The 19,994-nt window shown below is 34.9% G+C and overlaps 6 non-coding genes across 6 annotated transcripts; 3 read left to right on the plus strand and 3 right to left on the minus strand.

Moving 5' to 3' along the window:
- The first annotated feature begins 15,936 nt into the window (after positions 1-15,936).
- Positions 15,937-16,055, plus strand: LOC149419207 (5S ribosomal RNA). The gene has a single exon (XR_016302950.1). It is a non-coding gene; the product is annotated as a 5S ribosomal RNA (ribosomal RNA).
- A 323-nt stretch (positions 16,056-16,378) lies between these two features.
- Positions 16,379-16,497, plus strand: LOC149419208 (5S ribosomal RNA). The gene has a single exon (XR_016302951.1). It is a non-coding gene; the product is annotated as a 5S ribosomal RNA (ribosomal RNA).
- A 323-nt stretch (positions 16,498-16,820) lies between these two features.
- On the plus strand, positions 16,821-16,939 carry LOC149419209 (5S ribosomal RNA). Its single transcript, XR_016302952.1, has one exon. It is a non-coding gene; the product is annotated as a 5S ribosomal RNA (ribosomal RNA).
- Positions 16,940-17,376: 437 nt separating this feature from the next.
- LOC149419210 (5S ribosomal RNA) lies at positions 17,377-17,495 on the minus strand. Its single transcript, XR_016302953.1, has one exon. It is a non-coding gene; the product is annotated as a 5S ribosomal RNA (ribosomal RNA).
- Positions 17,496-17,818: 323 nt separating this feature from the next.
- LOC149419211 (5S ribosomal RNA) lies at positions 17,819-17,937 on the minus strand. Its single transcript, XR_016302954.1, has one exon. It is a non-coding gene; the product is annotated as a 5S ribosomal RNA (ribosomal RNA).
- A 323-nt stretch (positions 17,938-18,260) lies between these two features.
- On the minus strand, positions 18,261-18,379 carry LOC149419212 (5S ribosomal RNA). Its single transcript, XR_016302955.1, has one exon. It is a non-coding gene; the product is annotated as a 5S ribosomal RNA (ribosomal RNA).
- Positions 18,380-19,994: the final 1,615 nt, after the last annotated feature.

Below are 19,994 nucleotides of genomic sequence, written 5' to 3' on the forward strand. Positions count from 1 at the left end.
ACGAATATTGATATAAACCATGTAGCGAGAAATAGGGCGCTTAAATTACCGGCATTGCAAAAATTAGTACTGTACATTAAAATTATTATGGTGTGGTAAAAAAATTCTGCCTTCTTTTCCGTCCTATAAGTAATGTATGAATATCTCTATGTATCAGCGTCTGTGGTCACTTCCCTGGATTCACATTGTGATTCATAGACCAAGAAATAGAGCGCCTAGACTTCTGGATATTGTAAATCTAGGTGTCCCCGCATTCCTTAGGGGGTGTTGTTCACCCAACAATGGGGTCCGCCGCGGCGGGTCCAGAGGCTATCGGATCCGCCATCGGAGGCTGGAGGGCTATCGGGAGATGAGATCACCTGATAACGTCGCGGAGAAACTCAGAGGTGCATAGCAGAATCATTTTTTAGGTTTGAGGTGAAAGTTGGAGGTTTAGCAGTGTTGTTGCGACAGTGTTGCATTGTTGGATGAAATACTGGCTGATTTTTATATAATATGTCAAATATAAAGTCCAAACGTTCTCTCTAAGATAGTTTAACAACTCACTCTCAGCGTATCTTTACCATCAATGAAACTGATCTGTACACTTCCTGCTAAGATGAGATATTTTACGAGTGTTGTGTAAAAATTGTTATGAAAATCTTTGAATTAACTAAATTATTTTGAAATATTAAATTATTGAAATAAATTTGAAGTATATAAAATTCCAAAGTGTTAATCATATTAAATTAGTGCAACGATAAAGGGCTCTTTTATAACCCTATAGCGACGGCACGGCGACGGTACGGTGTTCTTTTATACGTGTGAAGGTGATGTACGACAATAATTACATTTTTCTTTTGGGGGAATCAGACATACGTATATCATTTGTCGCATTTTCAATTGCAGCATAATTGTGATAATGAACGTACGTTTTATGTTTTATAGAATTTATTTTTTTAGAAGAATTATAAAAAAATAATTTTTTGTTAATTTTGCAATAAGCGAAAAAAAATTAACAAAAAAGTGTTTTTGCTGAACTCACTTTAAATCAGAGCCATGTGTTGTATTACACAGAATAACATTGTAAGCGAACTTGAGTGTAGTTGTAATTATTTAAATGTGACATGCTTGTGTCTATCAAAATTCGTAACGAAATAAACAGGCGGTTTTATGGTGAGATCCAATAAAAATTGAAACGTTAAGATCTAATTCTTAACTAAGCAGCAGGTCGACATCGTATTTGAACGTATTTTTATTATAGTTGCAATGAAATGTTCTTGTTTTTATAATATAACAGTGTACATACTTACCTACTCTTTAAGATAATATTAAATGCGTCGTCGTATTTTAACTGCATGGTGTTATGATCCCTAAAAAAAAACAAAGTGTAAATCACATAAATCACATTACAGCGCGGGTCAAGTCCGCCGCCAGGGGCGCCACTGTCCGACCTTGTTAGATAAATTCCTCTCTCCATTGTTCAAACTATTCCTTTGGAGCGGTAAGTTCGCGCTGTCTCTTCGCCTCGCAAAGAAGACATCTCTCACTTTTTTATATCTATATTATCTCTCGAAGGTGATTTATATCCCCCGATTGAGCGACGCGGAAGTCTGAGAAAGAAAACGTACGGCTTCATTTCAACATATTTCAAAACGGAGCTAGGTTAGAAGGCGCTCAATAATTATTTATTGATTAGATATAATAAACAAAGAAGGAAAACAACATAATTCTAATTGTCAACGCTTCTCGCGCTGCAATGTGATATCTTACAAAAACACCATTGTTAAGAGGAACGTCTACGCGGACTTTTTCATACAAAACTTAAATTTGAAATTGAGGCTAAAATACCCAACAAAACTGAATAATATTTTTTTAAATTAAAAGGTAAGGCAAGTATCTAGTAAATATACTTACTGTTTTATTAATTTGTGTTTTAAATTATAAAATATAGGCCATAAAATAATTCAATTTTTCAAGATTTTGTATCAATAAAATCTTAATAGAATGAAGTTAAAATTTCAGCGAAAACCATAGAAAACACCATAAGTAGGTTACTAATAAATTTGTTGATCGTACGACTTTGTTTTATTTGATTAGTTAAAAGTACAAGTTAAAGGTAAGACAAGATAAGTTAAATGAGAAGATATATGAAATTTAATGTAAATATAAAAAAAATGTGTAGATTTTTTTTCTTGTCTTCCTCACTAGGAAATTCTGTGCTGGAGGAAATTAGATTTTTGATAGATGGTTTTTTGCCACTTCTGTTGCTAAAATTCATGGTATGGGTATGGTTACTTTTCTTTCATTACGACGTTTTAAAAATACTAGTCAGTTCTTTTTATTGATAATTCCATATAGCCAAAATAAGATGGACTGAATGAAGTTATTTTTTGTTTTAATTTTTTTGATACTGGGTGGAAATTTGTTATATAACTTTACAGCAAAAATCAGAGCTTTTTTGTTCAAAGGTTGCATTACATTTAGGTATTTAACTTGCCTATTTACTTATACCTGGTTTAAATTTATATTTAAAACAATTTATTGTTAGCTTACCTTAGATTTTTAGATGGCTGTACCATGGGGTGATTTATTGTAGTCCTGAAAATAAAATAAAAAAAACAAATTAATAAAGAAAATTAAATATATTTTTATTTATTGTATTGATTTACATCAGATTAGGTTCATGTGGCTGTGCTTGGCCTAACTAAAGACTTTTTTGTTTCATATCTCCAATAAGGTAATAAGAATAACAGATGATGTTTTGAAATCACCCTTGAGCAAAAAGGTTTTCTGATAATGAAAGTTCTGATTAGAACCATACAAATAAAAATACAGTGTAATATATAAAACAAGGCAAAGGCAAAGCCTATACGTGGGTATTATAAAAGTTATTATAGAATTTCCATGATTTGAGTATAAAGCATAAAATTAGGTGTACAATTTGCTTTCAAGATAAAATGAAGGTACAAAAAAACGACAAAAAATAGCATAAGATGTCACATTTCCCATCATATCATAAGTTTCAAACCAAAAATAAGAAAGGTACCTTTTAATGTTTTAGAAAGAAGAACTACATAAATACTGTGCAATCTAAAACAAAAACAAGGACATGAATGTATGGCATTTCACAATAGATGTAAGTTAATACTACTATGGATTGATATGGTTTGAGATTTTTACACGTGTCAAAAGTATTAAATTGTTTTATTTTTGGGGTATTATGCCGTGTTCTACCCAACGTTTCGGACAGCATTACAGTGTCCATCATCACATTAGTTAGGCTCTTTCGAGGATTTCAGGAACCAATCCAAAGTGATGACCGGTTTCAATTTAATGCTCTGCAATTGCCGATTTGTCAGGATTGCCGAGTTTACGTGCTCGAAAGTGATGATGGACACTGTAATGCACCTGAAACGTAGGCTAAAGAAGGAGGTAGCCCAACGTGGCATAATACCCCAAAAATAAAACACTACACCACTAAGCATTGTTTACATCGAGTACTCGGTTTTCATTACTTACAAGCTGTCCAAATATCAAGCCATTCAGTCCTACACCATTATTTAAAACATGTGTTAGAAATAAAGTGAACTACTAACAGTAGAACATCTGATAACTCCTCATTTTGATTGCCTCAAACCAAAGCTGTATCCGAACCGAGATATTAATTAGTGATTTCTAACGCGCCCGCTGTCGGAATGCATAGCGCATTTAACAGCAATAAATGGCACGAAAAGGATACAAAACTACGAAAGATCCAAATTAAAGATATGAGAGACTGAGGTTCTTGGGTCTGCACTAAGTGTTAGGAGCGGAGAAGTGGTTTATCAATAAAAGGTCAGATTTAACTGCAAATCGGTTGCGGGTCACAGCTTAGGATCATTAAATTTTATGATCATTTTCTATCGAATGGACTGGAGCGGTTCTGAAAGCGAGGGGCGCGATTTTACAAGTCATTTATTTAATACAGTGTTTATTAGTATTGGTATAGGCAAGAGTAGCAACAACAAGCTGTTAGTTAACTGCTAAATTACTATAAAATTTTAGTTATTTTTTTTTATTTTAGTTATATTTTTTAAATATTATTTTACCGACTATCACAGGGTTGGTAATCACATAAATAAATAAATTTAAATTATTTTAATTGAAATGGAAATAATAATGTTCAATATTTTTAACGATAAATTAATGTTTAAAAGACAAGGTTTTTACGCATAGTACAAAGGATAACAATAATTATTTACTAGTCTGAAACACCTATACAAATTGAAAAAATGTTCCGAGAAAGGTGCCAACGGGAATTGAACCATCAGCCTTCTGATTGGTCGGGCAACTGCCCGGAAATCAGGATTTTTTTTAGGAAGAATTTTCCAATTTATATAGCTTTTTCAACTAGATTAATTTGCACAGTTTTCCAAATTACCATTTTTTTTATATAAATACCGCACAAGAGTCTGGAGCCATTGAAACTATGGCATCCACAATTGGGGTATACTGTGGGGCTGAAGGTACTGAGGAGTAGTGAGGAGAGAAAGGAGATGGGAAGAAGGTGGTGACGTTCCTGCTAGCTATTCAGAGCAGGTCACCAAAAACGGCTAAAGCAATTCAAAGCAATTTCTGAATGGTAGTCTTTCAGCAGGGCGGTACTGAGAGTACCTTCCGCTGTGAAATCTGTGAAATGAGAGTATCTTCACTCTATGAAAAATAAATTTAGTATCACATAGATGGATAGGTACATACATTCCACTTTAAGGCCCCGTAGTAAGCGTTCAAAGATGGTTTGAAAGGGAAATATGTAAATACGAATGTTAGAGAGTGCACGCTAATATTGAAAAACGATAATAATTAAGTGAAAATGTATAATAAAAAACGTCTTGTTTGAAATAGAGCAAAAATCTCTTGATAAATTCTTAAGTTGCATTTAAAGATACACTATGATTTTTTTCATGCCTATAACATTTTAAATAAGAAAAAAACGTGAATTTCATATAATTAACGTTTCTGCTTAACAAATGTATGGATATTTTCTTCAAAAATAATAAATATTTATTTTTGGAACTTAAAAAGTTAACGAGAAACTGAAATGAAAGCTGAGGCTTAATTCATAAAAAAAAACATTTAGAAACATAGTGGAGGCCGCATTATCGTAGATTTTCTAACGAGCGTGTTATTTATTGTCATGATTCTTAACTGGAAATAAAATTTAAACTAATTCAATTTAAAAAAATGCTGTGCACTTTAAAACTAGATTAAGCACTCATTTTTGTAGTATCTACTTACGTACAGCAACTCAGTGGTTATTTCATAATAATCAACTGACCAGATACTTTTATATCTTTATCAATTTACAAATAGTGCCTGCCTACTTGTCTTGTTCTACAAAAGTTTCTGTTTCCACAGTCTTCTAATATTTTTTTAAACATTTGATTATGTGAGGGATATTTAAAAGCTAAGTAATTCACGATGAAATTCATCGAAAGCTGAGAAAATTTTCATTAGTCAAGCAATCCAGACATTTTGCCAGTGCTCTTTTTTCGAGACATCTTTTTAAAAAAAAACCTAATTTTGCGTGCGCCGTTTAATAAATCTTTCTAAACTAATTTACATAGTAATCATAGCATCTTAGACGGAAACAGTTCTGCATAACTAATAAAAGCACTTTTGCCGGTTCATGCGCACAGATTATTGACCGTTATTTTTTTTTCAAATTACTCCTAAGTATGTGAATAACTATTGACTAGATTCACTAGATTATTGTGTACCTTTTTCTGGTATAGGTCGCTCAACCTTGGTTGGCTTCATTACAGCACGCACAAAGATGAATATATTTCATGCAGCGTGTTTTATTTTTAGCCTTTTATTATCAAATTAGTGATTATTTTATAATTTAGAGTTCGAAACCAAAGCGTATCGAAGTCGTTTATTTAATTGCTTTTAACTCTGAATGTTATATTCTTCAGGACTGAATTCAAATGAATATTTAAAAATGACTACGGACTAGGTACGCGCTCTCAGAATATTCTAACACAAGGACATATAAACTTGCTGTCCCTTTTCCGCTAGTCACAAAGGACATCGCACATATTAAAACGGAGAAATTAATGCATTATTTTACTATCGTTAAGTTTATTATATTTTTAATGATAAACCAATGTTTATAAGATAAGGTTTTTTTATGCAAATTTTTTAAAAGTGAAAAAAATAAAGTTGGTTGTTCACAGGTGAAAAAAAATAATAAGCAGTAATTTTTGATTGAAGTATTAGTACATCTTGAATTATTTGGCGTGTTGGAAATAAGCCGACGTAGCTTAGTGGCTTCAGAGCACCTGACCGGACATCAGAAGGTGTGGGTTTCATTCAATATTACGCATCGAGTTGGAACCGATATGAATAGGTCACGCAGAAAACTTCCTAACAATATTATTTTACAGCCATCAAATACACTTGACCTTCTTCCGCTAGTGACAATAAGTAGGCGTAAACGAGATAAAGGACAGTTCCTCGCCGGTAGAAGTGTATACCGATGCACAAATAATTCATCACCAAGCATGTTTATTAGCGTCAACTCTCGCTGCGTTATGTGTATCTATAAAGAGTTGTGATTTTGTTTCCATGTTTTTTAATTGATTTTTTATTAGGTGAATAGAAATTTTAAATTTTATTTCAAAGAAGCCTGTTGTATTTTTAATGTGAATTATACACAGGTAGTACGTATACAAGATGTTACATGAGTCACCAGTCTACATCGCCTAGAGGTAAAACGTTTAGTTTCTGAACTCGGTCCATAGTTCAATTACCAGCATTACACCGGAACGGAAAGTTATGGCCGTCATCAATATAATAGTTCCAATTCAATAGAAAACCATTCTAGAAGACTTTTTATTCTGTAGTTATTTTCTTACCGCATTATGTTTTTTTTAGTTCTATAGCGAATTTAATGTGCAAATATGCGGGTCAAAAACGAGTAGCCAGAATCATAAATAAATTATCTCGAATTTGATCCGATTATCAATAAATTATAATTGATTAACGGATGTAATCTGAAATTAATTGTTTAACTGCAGAAGATGTGGTTGAACATTTTCAATGCCTTCTTTAAGTTACAAGCCTGCAAGATAACATCTCTTAAAATTTAAATTCGAATTATTTTATTTTGGAGTAGTACGTCCATATTTTTAAAAAGACGGGTTACGGACGCTCATGGTACGATGAAAAACTCATACTATCATAAATACAAGAGAAAATTTTTGTGATGTAATGATGGAGTAATTAGCTGGCAGAGGAATTGATCACACGGACACATGGGTGGAAGCCTGACGCATTGGTCAACTCAGCCACTAACCGGTTTAACAATTTGTGGAATCACTAATAATTACTACCAAAATTTGCAATGGAACAAACAATATGTGAAATAATATTTTTTATTGAGCTATTGAAAAGTATGGAACCAATGACTTGAATTTAATGATATGAATTTGTGTAACATTACCTCTTTCATATGAACTAAAACTATCAATTTAATTGTCCTGAAACGGGAAACCTTCCCAGTTGGACAGTCAAAGATTCATTATTATCTAATTGTATCTTTAGCATCTAACAAATAAATTTAAGACAAATGCAATAATATTTTTATCTAATATTTTGATAGTTATTTGGATTTTTCAGCTCATGATGAAAATTACGTTGGATATATTGTGTGCAAATTTTATGGTACCAGAACTCACCTTTCGTGAGTTTTTAGTGATATATGCACACTGATTTCTATTTCACAGTCACCAAGATAAAGAATGATAGTATTGTAATGAAGTGATAATTAATTTATATTTTTGTATGAAGACAGATCGAGATGATCATCTTATAGGTAAAGATTTCGTCTTTTTGGCAAAAGATTACGATTCGGTTTCCAGACTTCACAAAGTATTTTTCATCAAGATACATTACATGTAAATATATGCATTATGAAAATCATTTAAAAATATATTTGGCCATAATGTAATGTGTAACCCAGGAGGGGGGCTTAACAATTGACGTGTCCGTAGATTAAAAACATAAAATTGATTTATTCCGATTTAAATCTGTTCACGTCGGATTAACGTTATTGATGAGAGCAATTACAACATTTACATTATCATATTAAATGCTCAGTGTCACTTATAAATCAAATTTTGTAATTCGTATAAATCAAGATAAAAAAAACTTTTACCAACGATTTACGAAGAACTTTTAATCTCAAAATCAAGAGCCTTCTTGCGGGGGAAGCAAAAAATACAATATATCGACATTATCTAGCGTCCTTACATTCAATCTACTATTCGTTTCATTCCAATGTAAGCCTTCAAATTTATTGTGAAATTTTTTGGCACTCGAATTGAAAAGTTTGATATTTTAAATAGCCGTTTTTTGTCTATTTAATCATATTTCGATTATTTAAATTTTTAAAGTAATTTACATTATAATTATAATTATTTAATTATTCCTAACAGTATCATTTCTCGACCCATCGCCTTAGGGAGGGATATATTTATACGTCACTCTTGGACTAACTGATTCCTAGATTACTACTCACTCCTCAAACCATTTACCTTCCCAGAACATCCTCTTCTTAAAAAGACCCTCCACACAGCATCCCCAAAGATGACAAAGACCCTTTTTACATATTAATTTCCCAAAAAACCGCTATGAAATTTATTCAAACTGTTTTATTATTTTTAACATAATCCAGAAGTTATTATTTTTTAATGATAAACTAATGTTTATAAGACAAGATTTTATGCATAGCATAAAGAATAACAAATAATTCATCATCATCACTTTTGGCTCTACAACCCCTGGTGGGTCTTGGCCTCCTCAAGAGTCTTCCTCCACTCATCTCGGTCCCGCGCCAGCTCTCTCCAGTTTCGAAGCTCCAAGGCAGATAAATCTTTGAGGACGTTGTCGCTCCATCTTAACCTTGGCCTTCCCAGGCTCCTTCTCCCTATCGGTCTTGAGCTCAGCAGGGACTTTGGTTCTTGATGCTCGGTCATTCTCTCCACATGACCTAGCCACCGAAGTCTTCCCAGTTTTATGAATTTTGTGACGTTTAGCTCCTTAAACAGAGTATAAAGCTCATTGTTATAACGTCTGCGCCAAAATCCATTTTCTAGAACCGGTCCGAAGATGCGCCTCAAAATTTTCCTTTCAAAAACATCCAGTGCTCGCTCATTCTTCTTAGTTAGAACCCACGTCTCGGCTGCGTACGTAAGCACTGGTCTAATTAGTGTTTTGTACACTAATACCTTGGTGGTTCTGGAAAGCAGTCTGGATTTTATTTGTTTTTGTAGGCGGAAATAGCAGCGGTTTGCATTCACGATGCGCTTCTGGATCTCCTCTGTAGTGTTGTTATTGTTTGTTATCAGGGAGCCCAGGTATGTGAATCTTGGTACCGTTTCAAAATTTTGGCTTCCACATACGAGAGATGGGGTTTGTTGGGCACATCCTACGGCCATGTATTTGGTCTTCTGCTGGTTTACTACAAGACCCATATTTTTGGCAGAACTTTCAAGATTTATGAGGGCGTCTTGTAAATCATCGGGATTTTTTGCAATAACAAATAATTATAGGCAATAATTAGTCGCCTAAAATATCTGAAACCACTAAGCTATGTCGGCTTATTTCCAACCCGCCAAATGATGCAATATGTACTAGTACCTCGATCAACAATTACTGCTTATTGTATTTTTTCCACCCGCAAACAACCGACTTTATTTTTGTAGGAAAGGCTTTGTTAGTGCTAAATTTCTCACTACATGGCGTCGAGACACATAATATCTTCATTTACTGGCGTAATATTTATAGGTGGAAAAATATAATAAGCAGTAATTATTGATTGAGGTAGTGGTACATATTGAATCATTTGTCGGGTTGGAAATAAGCCGACATAGCTTAGTGGTTTCAGAGCACCTGACCGGACATCAGAAGGCACGGGTTCAATTCCCGTTGGCGGCATTTATTTTTACTCGGGAGATATTTTCAATTTGTATTAATATTTATAATCCAGAAGATACATTTTCTTAACCCTTACGTCGAAATATTGATATTGATAGATTTAAAAATAAACTTGAGATATCTTCAGCTCTTACAATTTTTTGCAAATCGCATAGATTGCTTGTTTTATGAAGTAGTAATTTCTGCAAAGTAGGAAACCCACGGATGGTGATGTCAAATTTATAATCTGTTTATTTTCATTTGTCTGTTATCGCTAAAACTATGATACAAGTATATTAGCAGAAATTACACCCGTATAGTAAAATAAGCAAGTGATTATTTGTTTAATTTGCGATTTTTTTTAATCGTTTTAAAATCGTAACAATTTAAGTGGCGGTAATTGCATGGAAAATGCCTCCGGCTACTGAAGAATCCGCATTCGAATGGGGCTTAACAGATATATTAATCCTGAAACCAATAACTTTAGATATTAAAGTTTTAAAGAACACGTACCCCTTTCATAAACAACTCCATGGCAATGCATTTATCTCAGCTAGTTACAGAGTGGAAGAGAGTCCCTTGTGATAAACCATAACTCGGAATCGAAAAACAATTCAAAACGCCCTTGAGGTGATTTTCCCAAAAATGGCGATATTCAAATTATCCAAACATTTTTTTTTTATTTTCCGACGTAATTTCCGGGTTAAGTCTTCCCCACAGAAAAAACTAAACCCACACACTTTTCTACAAATGATCATCTAGTCAATCAACATTATGCAAGTGCATTATATAAGCATAATAAATATATAAAAAAATATACAAGAACAGCACGTCAAATCACCAGAAATCAAATGGGAAAATAATTCACCGACTCCAGATATTTTCACATCAGAGGGTTCGGCTCGGTAGAACTTCTAATTGGACCTATAAATCTTACTGATCCCTCAATTTAAATATTTAAAAAATCTTTCATAATCCTACATGTATGTAAAATGACTGATTTTTGCATTTTTAAATATAAATTCTTTGACAGATCTAATAGTCTAAATTTTGAATGAGAGAGCTAGGTATAATGCCAGTAACCGAAATAACAAATGGTAATATTTTTGTAGTCTGGGAATGTCAAATTCTTTTAATCTCATTAATTATTAAAATTATCATTACATAAACTTTGTATAGTGAATAACCGTACCTGAATAACCAGGTATTTCACAATACCTGGTTATTCTGCTCTTCCTTAACCGCTCAACGTTTGAGGCTCAGTAGAAAGCGTTCAAAAAGAAGAAGAAGATCGTTTGAAAGGAAGATATATGTAAATTTATTTTATTAAATTTATTTTTATTTTTTATATTAACTCCACACAGGAAACCCTGAAGAAAATAATTTCCCTCAAGGCCTGTCATCTTTGGGGATGCTGTGTGGAGGGTCTTTTTGTGGAGAGGAAGGAGTGAACATGGGTCTTGAAGAGTCCCATGTTGTAGGAGGGAGGAAACACAGAGGCCTGCAGTTCGTTCCACAGCCGAGCTGTTGAACTTAAGAACGAATCGTAGAAGCGATCCGTTCGCATGTGACAAATGTCAACCGTGTACAAACGTTGGGCGCGCGTTTGGCGTGTATCCCGACTACGCACCAGTGCCGAATGGATCAATGATGCTAGTTCCTCAGAGCATCTTCCATTGTAATACCGATAGAATAAGGACAGCATACCTACCTGACGCCTGTGCTCTAAAGATTGCAGTCCGTTTGTTTAGATTGGGGAATCTATCAAACGGACCGCCCGTTTTTGCAGAGTCAAGGGTTTTTTCAGGTATTTAGGGGCTCCGGACCAGAGATGGCTGCCAAATTCGACAGTAGGGCGCACTTGCAATTTGTACAGGGTCAGCAGTTGTGTACTATTAATGTATCTGCGGGCCCTGTACAGTACGCCCAGCTTCTGAGAGGCCAACTTTACTCTGGCTTCGATGGAGCCCCCGTACCTGAGCTGGTCACTTATAGTTACACCAAGGATATCAATGGAAGGCCTGTTCGGAAAATTGCTTCCGTTGAAGGAGACTAGATTATCATTTGGATCCCTTTTAGACGTTATCAGACAGGATTGGGTCTTTGAAACATTAAATTCGACGAGATTATTTTTACCCCAGGAGGAAATACTCTCGAGATAACCGTCCATTCTCTGCTTCAAAGCCCTCCGAGCCGTTGGAGTTTGTGTGCCCTTTGGGGGCTTGTAAAACAAAAAGCTATCATGAACTGTACTGTCATCTGCGTAACAATGAATCGGTGCACATGTCAAAAGGTCAATGTGCAACAAAAACAAAGTCGGAGACAGAAACGATCCCTGTGGGACGCCAGCATTTATGGAGTGCGAGGAAGAGGTGAAACCGTCAGCAACTGCCTGAATTGACCTATCCCTTAAAAAGTCAGCAATCCACGTACACAGGGATGCGGGAAGTCCGTAAGAAGGCAATTTGTTGACAAGTCCTCGGTGCCAGACCCGGTCAAAGGCCTTGGATATGTCTAGTGCGACCGTTTGGGTCTCACCGTGACGTTCCAGGCACCGCCCCCAAACATGCGTCACATACGCGAGAAGATCACCGCACGAGCGGTTCCGCTGGAATCCGTATTGACGGTCGTTGATAATTTTGTTCTTCTCGAAGTATGTGAGCAGTTTGTCGTTGATCACACGTTCCATCACTTTGGACAGAACTGATGTGATCGCTATGGGGCGGTAGTTGGCCGGGTTGGAGCGGTCACCTTTCTTGGAAATAGGGTGAATGACCGCTTTTTCCAACCAGAGGGTACAGTGCCACACTTCAGACATTTTGAAGAGCTTTGTCAAAACTGGAACTATTTCCGCAGCACACCTCTGCAATACCAGGGCAGGTATTCCATCAGCTCCACTACTTTTGTTAACATCGAGCCCCCGTATAACGTGGAGTACATCCCGATGCCGGATCCTCAGCTTTTTCATATAGAAGCCGCAGTGAGGAACCGACGGCGGAACAGCACCTCCGTCATCGAGGGTCGAGTTTTCCGCAAACATTTTCCCTAATAAGTTAGCCTTTTCGGTGGCGGTGTTTGCTAGTGAGCCGTCTGGTCTGGTAAGAGGTGGCAAACTGGGTTTGCGAAAATTCCAACCTATTGAGCCCGCAAGCGACCAGAATGCTCTGCAGCCATGCGAGCAGGCAGCCAGCTTTTTGCTGAAATAAATACCCCAAACTAGGTATTATGGTGGTAACATAAATTTAAAAAAATGTTTAAACAATAATACAAATACGAATGATAGAGTTAAAGCGTTTACAATTAATTTGGCTTAAGCGAAAATATTTAATTTAATTTTTGTAATTATTTCTCTTTGTGACAACGCTCATCAATTTCTCTTTATCTTTTCATACATTTTCTTCCTTTTTTATTATTATTACTCAATAGTTAAGCTAAATGAGAAATTACTAAGAAAATGCGTAGACCTACTTAATAGGTACTTTAACTATGTATAATTTAATATATATTTTCACCAGTAATTAAACAAATTAAAATAAGGGAACTATTTCTACTGAGAGACTTTAGATCGCGTCTCGTACTGGGTCAGATAAAAGAGTTCTATCCTCTCTCTGTATAAGGCTACATGTAATTCCGGTTGGATCGCGATCCCCCGAACCAACACAAAGAGTTACAACGCAAGATTTGCACTTACCAGGTTTGATGATCTTCCTGTATGATGAGAATATTCGATAAATGTATGAATTAAAAGTATGAAATCAAGCGCGGACTCAATTAAAGGCATGAGCCTTGGCTCTCTGGTTAGTTGGAAGCCAAACGAAACTACCGGTGACCTAACGTCGTGACGAAACAAATACGGTCAGGTATGTTATGTATGTCAAATGTATACTATTAATAGAGTTATCTAAATAAATAGTTTTTAAAATTAATTTAAAGTATGTAGATACAGTTTTAGTGTTTCTCTCAAGTTAACGAAAAAGTGGTTAATAGTAGTTCAATATCGATTAAATTAAAATGCTTGTTACACGTACCGTAATCGTTCTGACCTATGCACGAGCAAGCGATCGACGTGTTGATGCATACACAATTACTGCCAGCGCTTTTAACTGGCCGGTATTTAGTCAGGAATAGCTTACAAGCACAAAACTACATAGGTACACTTTGGATGAAATTAAATAATTGGTAGACTGCATATGTAGCGGGGTTTATAGCGTAACAGAATCATAATGTCAGCTGATGGTTGTTCAAAAAATAATATCACAAAATGTCTTAAAACTATAATAATATGATAACTTTCATAGTGTCATTTTTGAGAAGAGAGCATTCGAAAGATTTTAAGTTTAGTAACCTGTGTATTCAATATTTTTAAAGTGGAATAACTTATTGAGTGAAACCTCAAATAATAATATTAATTTACAAGAGAATATTAACAAACCTCAAGAATCAAAAAAAAATTCGGTTGCATTACTACGAATTGAACCCAAGACCTCAGACTTGCTTTACCACTGAGCTAATCCGACCCTTCGTCCATATTTTACCTGCATCATCCTTCGACTAAAAACTACCAGCATTATCTTAATTTTCTATTTGAGGTTTCACGCAATATAAAAATATTACCTCCGTGGTCGAGGGATAAGACTCTCGACTAGCAAGCTAGAAGTCGTGGGTTCAAATCCTAGCGTGCGCAAGTAAATTTTATTTTTGATCAATTTGTCTTTAAATTTAAATAATATATAGTATATTTGCGGCACGTTCCAGAGTGGAAGATACTCTCAGTATCTCCCTGGTGTAAGACCACCATTCAGAATTGAAAAATTTCTTGATATAGTTTTGGCTCTGTTTGGTGACCATATCTGAATAACCAGGTACTTCCCCACCTTCTTCTTCCTCTTCCCGATAATTAAATTAAAACATTACATCGTAATAAATGATTGAATCAACAGAGAAAACTTTTTTCTATCTCGTGTTTGCCAAAATCTTCTTCAATCGATGTGTTTTAACTAACAAAACTTTCATATTCCCCACCATCTTATTATTCCCCACCATCTTATTATTCCCCACCATCTTATTATTCCCCACCATCTTATTATTCCCCACCATCTTCGTCCCTTGCAGCTAGCATTCTACTCACAGAAAAAAAGATCCTCAGAAATTTTCATCAAATTTTTCCAAACATAATTTGATGCAAACTTATCCTTGATTTTGCACAAATACAGCAATAATTTCACGATGCAAATTTTAATAAGTCTCGAAGATAATCACCGTAATAATAATATGAAAATTTAAGTTTTAGCGGCCGTCTAGCGACCACACAGGATGGTGTCGTACTTAGCACGTAATGTGAGAAGCTTAAACCTGGATTCTTGTCGCATACTTATAGTTTATGGGTTGCCATAAACTATAAACTTTGATAGACGTGGACATAAGGTTAAACGCGACGTTCGTTATAATCTACGTGGTTATAGATGGCGTTAATTTAATGATTTTTTGAAGTGAAACTTCTTTACCCGCGTCATGCAATTTCGAGTACCGGAGTAAAACCAACTCATGACCGAAACGAAAATGCGGGACCGATTAAAGTTCATTTGATCTAGTCAAAGTTTTGAAGTAAAATATAAATGCTTCTTAGCTCATCTCGACAACTGGCGTTGGTGGTGTAATGGTCAGCGTAGTTGCTTTCCAAGCAGTTGATCCGAGTTCGATTCTCGGCCATCGCACATAATTTTTTTGTTTTTAACGCCTTTTTTTTTTTCAATGGTTGACCATAATATCAATCCACTAAGTAATATTTTAGGCCTGTAGCATACTTGAAAAGTTAAAGAATGATATAAAATTTTTTATGATGTTAACGATAAAAAAAAAAAGTGGGTGTGTCAAGCCTACGCAAGACAGAAGTGAAACTTCTAGTATTCTTCTCTCTTATTATTAGGGCTTTTTTATACTAATTTTCATATATTTATTGGCAGGTAGAGTAGAAATTAATATTGTTTAGCGTTTGCCAACGACCATACCATGTTGAACACACCGGTTCTCGTCCGATCACCGAAGTTAAGCAACATTGGGCGCGGTCAGTACTTGGATGGGTGACCGCTTGGGAACACCGCGTGCCGTTGGCCCATTTTTTATGGTAATTTCATGTTTTTTTTTATTTTTTTATCGTTACTATCATTAATAATATCATAAAATTCTTTAACTTTTCAAGTATGCTACAGGCCTAAAATATTACTTAGTGGATTGATATTATGGTCAACCATTGAAAAAAAAAATTCCTGCAAAGTTATGGATGTAATTACGATCTTTTTCAAGCGCGTATGTAATGATTATTTTTATCAACGTCGCACACACCTTGCTAATGTTTTCAGTATTATTAGGGCTTTTTTATACTAATTTTCATATATTTATTGGCAGGTAGAGTAGAAATTAATATTGTTTAGCGTTTGCCAACGACCATACCATGTTGAACACACCGGTTCTCGTCCGATCACCGAAGTTAAGCAACATTGGGCGCGGTCAGTACTTGGATGGGTGACCGCTTGGGAACACCGCGTGCCGTTGGCCCATTTTTTATGGTAATTTCATGTTTTATTTTATTTTTTTATCGTTACTATCATTAATAATATCATAAAATTCTTTAACTTTTCAAGTATGCTACAGGCCTAAAATATTACTTAGTGGATTGATATTATGGTCAACCATTGAAAAAAAAAATTCCTGCAAAGTTATGGATGTAATTACGATCTTTTTCAAGCGCGTATGTAATGATTATTTTTATCAACGTCGCACACACCTTGCTAATGTTTTCAGTATTATTAGGGCTTTTTTATACTAATTTTCATATATTTATTGGCAGGTAGAATAGAAATTAATATTGTTTAGCGTTTGCCAACGACCATACCATGTTGAACACACCGGTTCTCGTCCGATCACCGAAGTTAAGCAACATTGGGCGCGGTCAGTACTTGGATGGGTGACCGCTTGGGAACACCGCGTGCCGTTGGCCCATTTTTTATGGTAATTTTATGTTTTTTTTTATTTTTTTATCGTTAACATCATAAAAAATTTTATATCATTCTTTAACTTTTCAAGTATGCTACAGGCCTAAAATATTACTTAGTGGATTGATATTATGGTCAACCATTGAAAAAAAAAAAGGCGTTAAAAACAAAAAAATTATGTGCGATGGCCGAGAATCGAACTCGGATCAACTGCTTGGAAAGCAACTACGCTGACCATTACACCACCAACGCCAGTTGTCGAGATGAGCTAAGAAGCATTTATATTTTACTTCAAAACTTTGACTAGATCAAATGAACTTTAATCGGTCCCGCATTTTCGTTTCGGTCATGAGTTGGTTTTACTCCGGTACTCGAAATTGCATGACGCGGGTAAAGAAGTTTCACTTCAATAAAAAAAAACATAAAATTACCATAAAAAATGGGCCAACGGCACGCGGTGTTCCCAAGCGGTCACCCATCCAAGTACTGACCGCGCCCAATGTTGCTTAACTTCGGTGATCGGACGAGAACCGGTGTGTTCAACATGGTATGGTCGTTGGCAAACGCTAAACAATATTAATTTCTATTCTACCTGCCAATAAATATATGAAAATTAGTATAAAAAAGCCCTAATAATACTGAAAACATTAGCAAGGTGTGTGCGACGTTGATAAAAATAATCATTACATACGCGCTTGAAAAAGATCGTAATTACATCCATAACTTTGCAGGAATTTTTTTTTTCAATGGTTGACCATAATATCAATCCACTAAGTAATATTTTAGGCCTGTAGCATACTTGAAAAGTTAAAGAATTTTATGATATTATTAATGATAGTAACGATAAAAAAATAAAATAAAACATGAAATTACCATAAAAAATGGGCCAACGGCACGCGGTGTTCCCAAGCGGTCACCCATCCAAGTACTGACCGCGCCCAATGTTGCTTAACTTCGGTGATCGGACGAGAACCGGTGTGTTCAACATGGTATGGTCGTTGGCAAACGCTAAACAATATTAATTTCTACTCTACCTGCCAATAAATATATGAAAATTAGTATAAAAAAGCCCTAATAATACTGAAAACATTAGCAAGGTGTGTGCGACGTTGATAAAAATAATCATTACATACGCGCTTGAAAAAGATCGTAATTACATCCATAACTTTGCAGGAATTTTTTTTTTCAATGGTTGACCATAATATCAATCCACTAAGTAATATTTTAGGCCTGTAGCATACTTGAAAAGTTAAAGAATTTTATGATATTATTAATGATAGTAACGATAAAAAAATAAAAAAAAACATGAAATTACCATAAAAAATGGGCCAACGGCACGCGGTGTTCCCAAGCGGTCACCCATCCAAGTACTGACCGCGCCCAATGTTGCTTAACTTCGGTGATCGGACGAGAACCGGTGTGTTCAACATGGTATGGTCGTTGGCAAACGCTAAACAATATTAATTTCTACTCTACCTGCCAATAAATATATGAAAATTAGTATAAAAAAGCCCTAATAATAAGAGAGAAGAATACTAGAAGTTTCACTTCTGTCTTGCGTAGGCTTGACACACCCACTTTTTTTTTAAATACGCGTTTTAAAATAGTGATTCAATACAATATTCTATTTGCATGCTTTTCTTGAAAGAATTGAGTGTTTATAGGGACACAACTATTTATTCATATTCATATTGCATATATACTGGCGTAAACAAATATTTCGTCTTAATATTGTAAGGCATAAATTGCATTAATCGTATTTTAATAAAAGATAATTAAGTTAATGCCATCTACGACCACGTTGATTACAACAAACGTTTTAATCAACTTTTGGAGTTAACGTGAAGTATTTCCGTGTATTAAAACAGTATTTTTACCTTGATAATGATGTAATGAGGGATATTAAAACAAAAAAAAATTGCTAATGGGACCACGCCAAAATTTTTTTCAACTTAGGTACCGTCCAAACAATTTTCCTTAGCATTGCGATTTTATACTAATTGTAAGCTGAAATATTTTTCTAGACAATTGAAACAATATCAATAAAAGTAATATCACTGTTATTTAAATACTTTGATGTGTACCTATAATATAACCATCCGCTTAAGTTATTCATGGCGGTTAAAAGCTCGATTCTCTTAAAGGAACCAATGTATTCGTGACGATACTCTACAAAGTTTTCAAAAATTAAATTCATTCATTGTATCTGCAATTTCACAGTGTCTTCCTACCTACAAATGCGTTGAGTGATTCAATGCATAATTTATGTCTGAGTGCAGAAATATAGAGATAAATTACCTGCCAGGTGCTTTCCGCCACTTAAACCCAATAATAATTTGTATAGATACTGCATCGGGTGGAACATAAAGTCAATGGTTAAATTAACACAGCTTGTCTCTGGTACAAAGCCGATACATATCTGAATATTTCGCTTACGTAGTTATTAGATATAAACAGGGTAGAAGATAAGTACCACCAGCCACAGCCAAAGTATTAATAAAGAGTAACAGAAGCAATAATAATACCTCCAAGAGGCGGCAATTTGTAATGCATTGAGATAAAATAATTGGTTTCTTGTTAGCGCAGGCCACCGCTAATCCCATCATTATGCGCAGAGCTGTGAGATAAACAGAATTAAATATGGATATTATAAATATAACACTATCAGATCATTGCAGTTGCACATCGTGAAATTGCTTATTATTTGTCCCCGTTATCACGGGTAAATGTGGCCTGCAAAGGTGTGGGCGGAAGGGAGACTCGGGTTGTTGCCAACATGCGTTTCGTAGCTGTATATGCTACGATGCAAAATACATAGGGAAATTTAATCTGCAACAAATTTACATTTCATTATAATTTAATGTATCAGTGTTCGTTCAGATTTTGATACAAAGAAAGCAGAAAAGGACACAGAGGAAAAAAATAGTATTCGGTTTTAAACGGGAATACAGGTCGTTTCCTGTTAAACTTTTAATTGATTCCTAATATATCCTAACACGTGTTCATGCAAATGCATTTGACCTGATAATATATAATGACGAAATGCGAAAATATATTGAA

Source organism: Hesperophylax consimilis, chromosome 12 (assembly GCF_061612785.1).
Source record: "Hesperophylax consimilis isolate HC1 chromosome 12, BYU_Hcon_1.0, whole genome shotgun sequence".
Taxonomy (NCBI): Eukaryota; Metazoa; Arthropoda; class Insecta; order Trichoptera; family Limnephilidae; genus Hesperophylax; species Hesperophylax consimilis.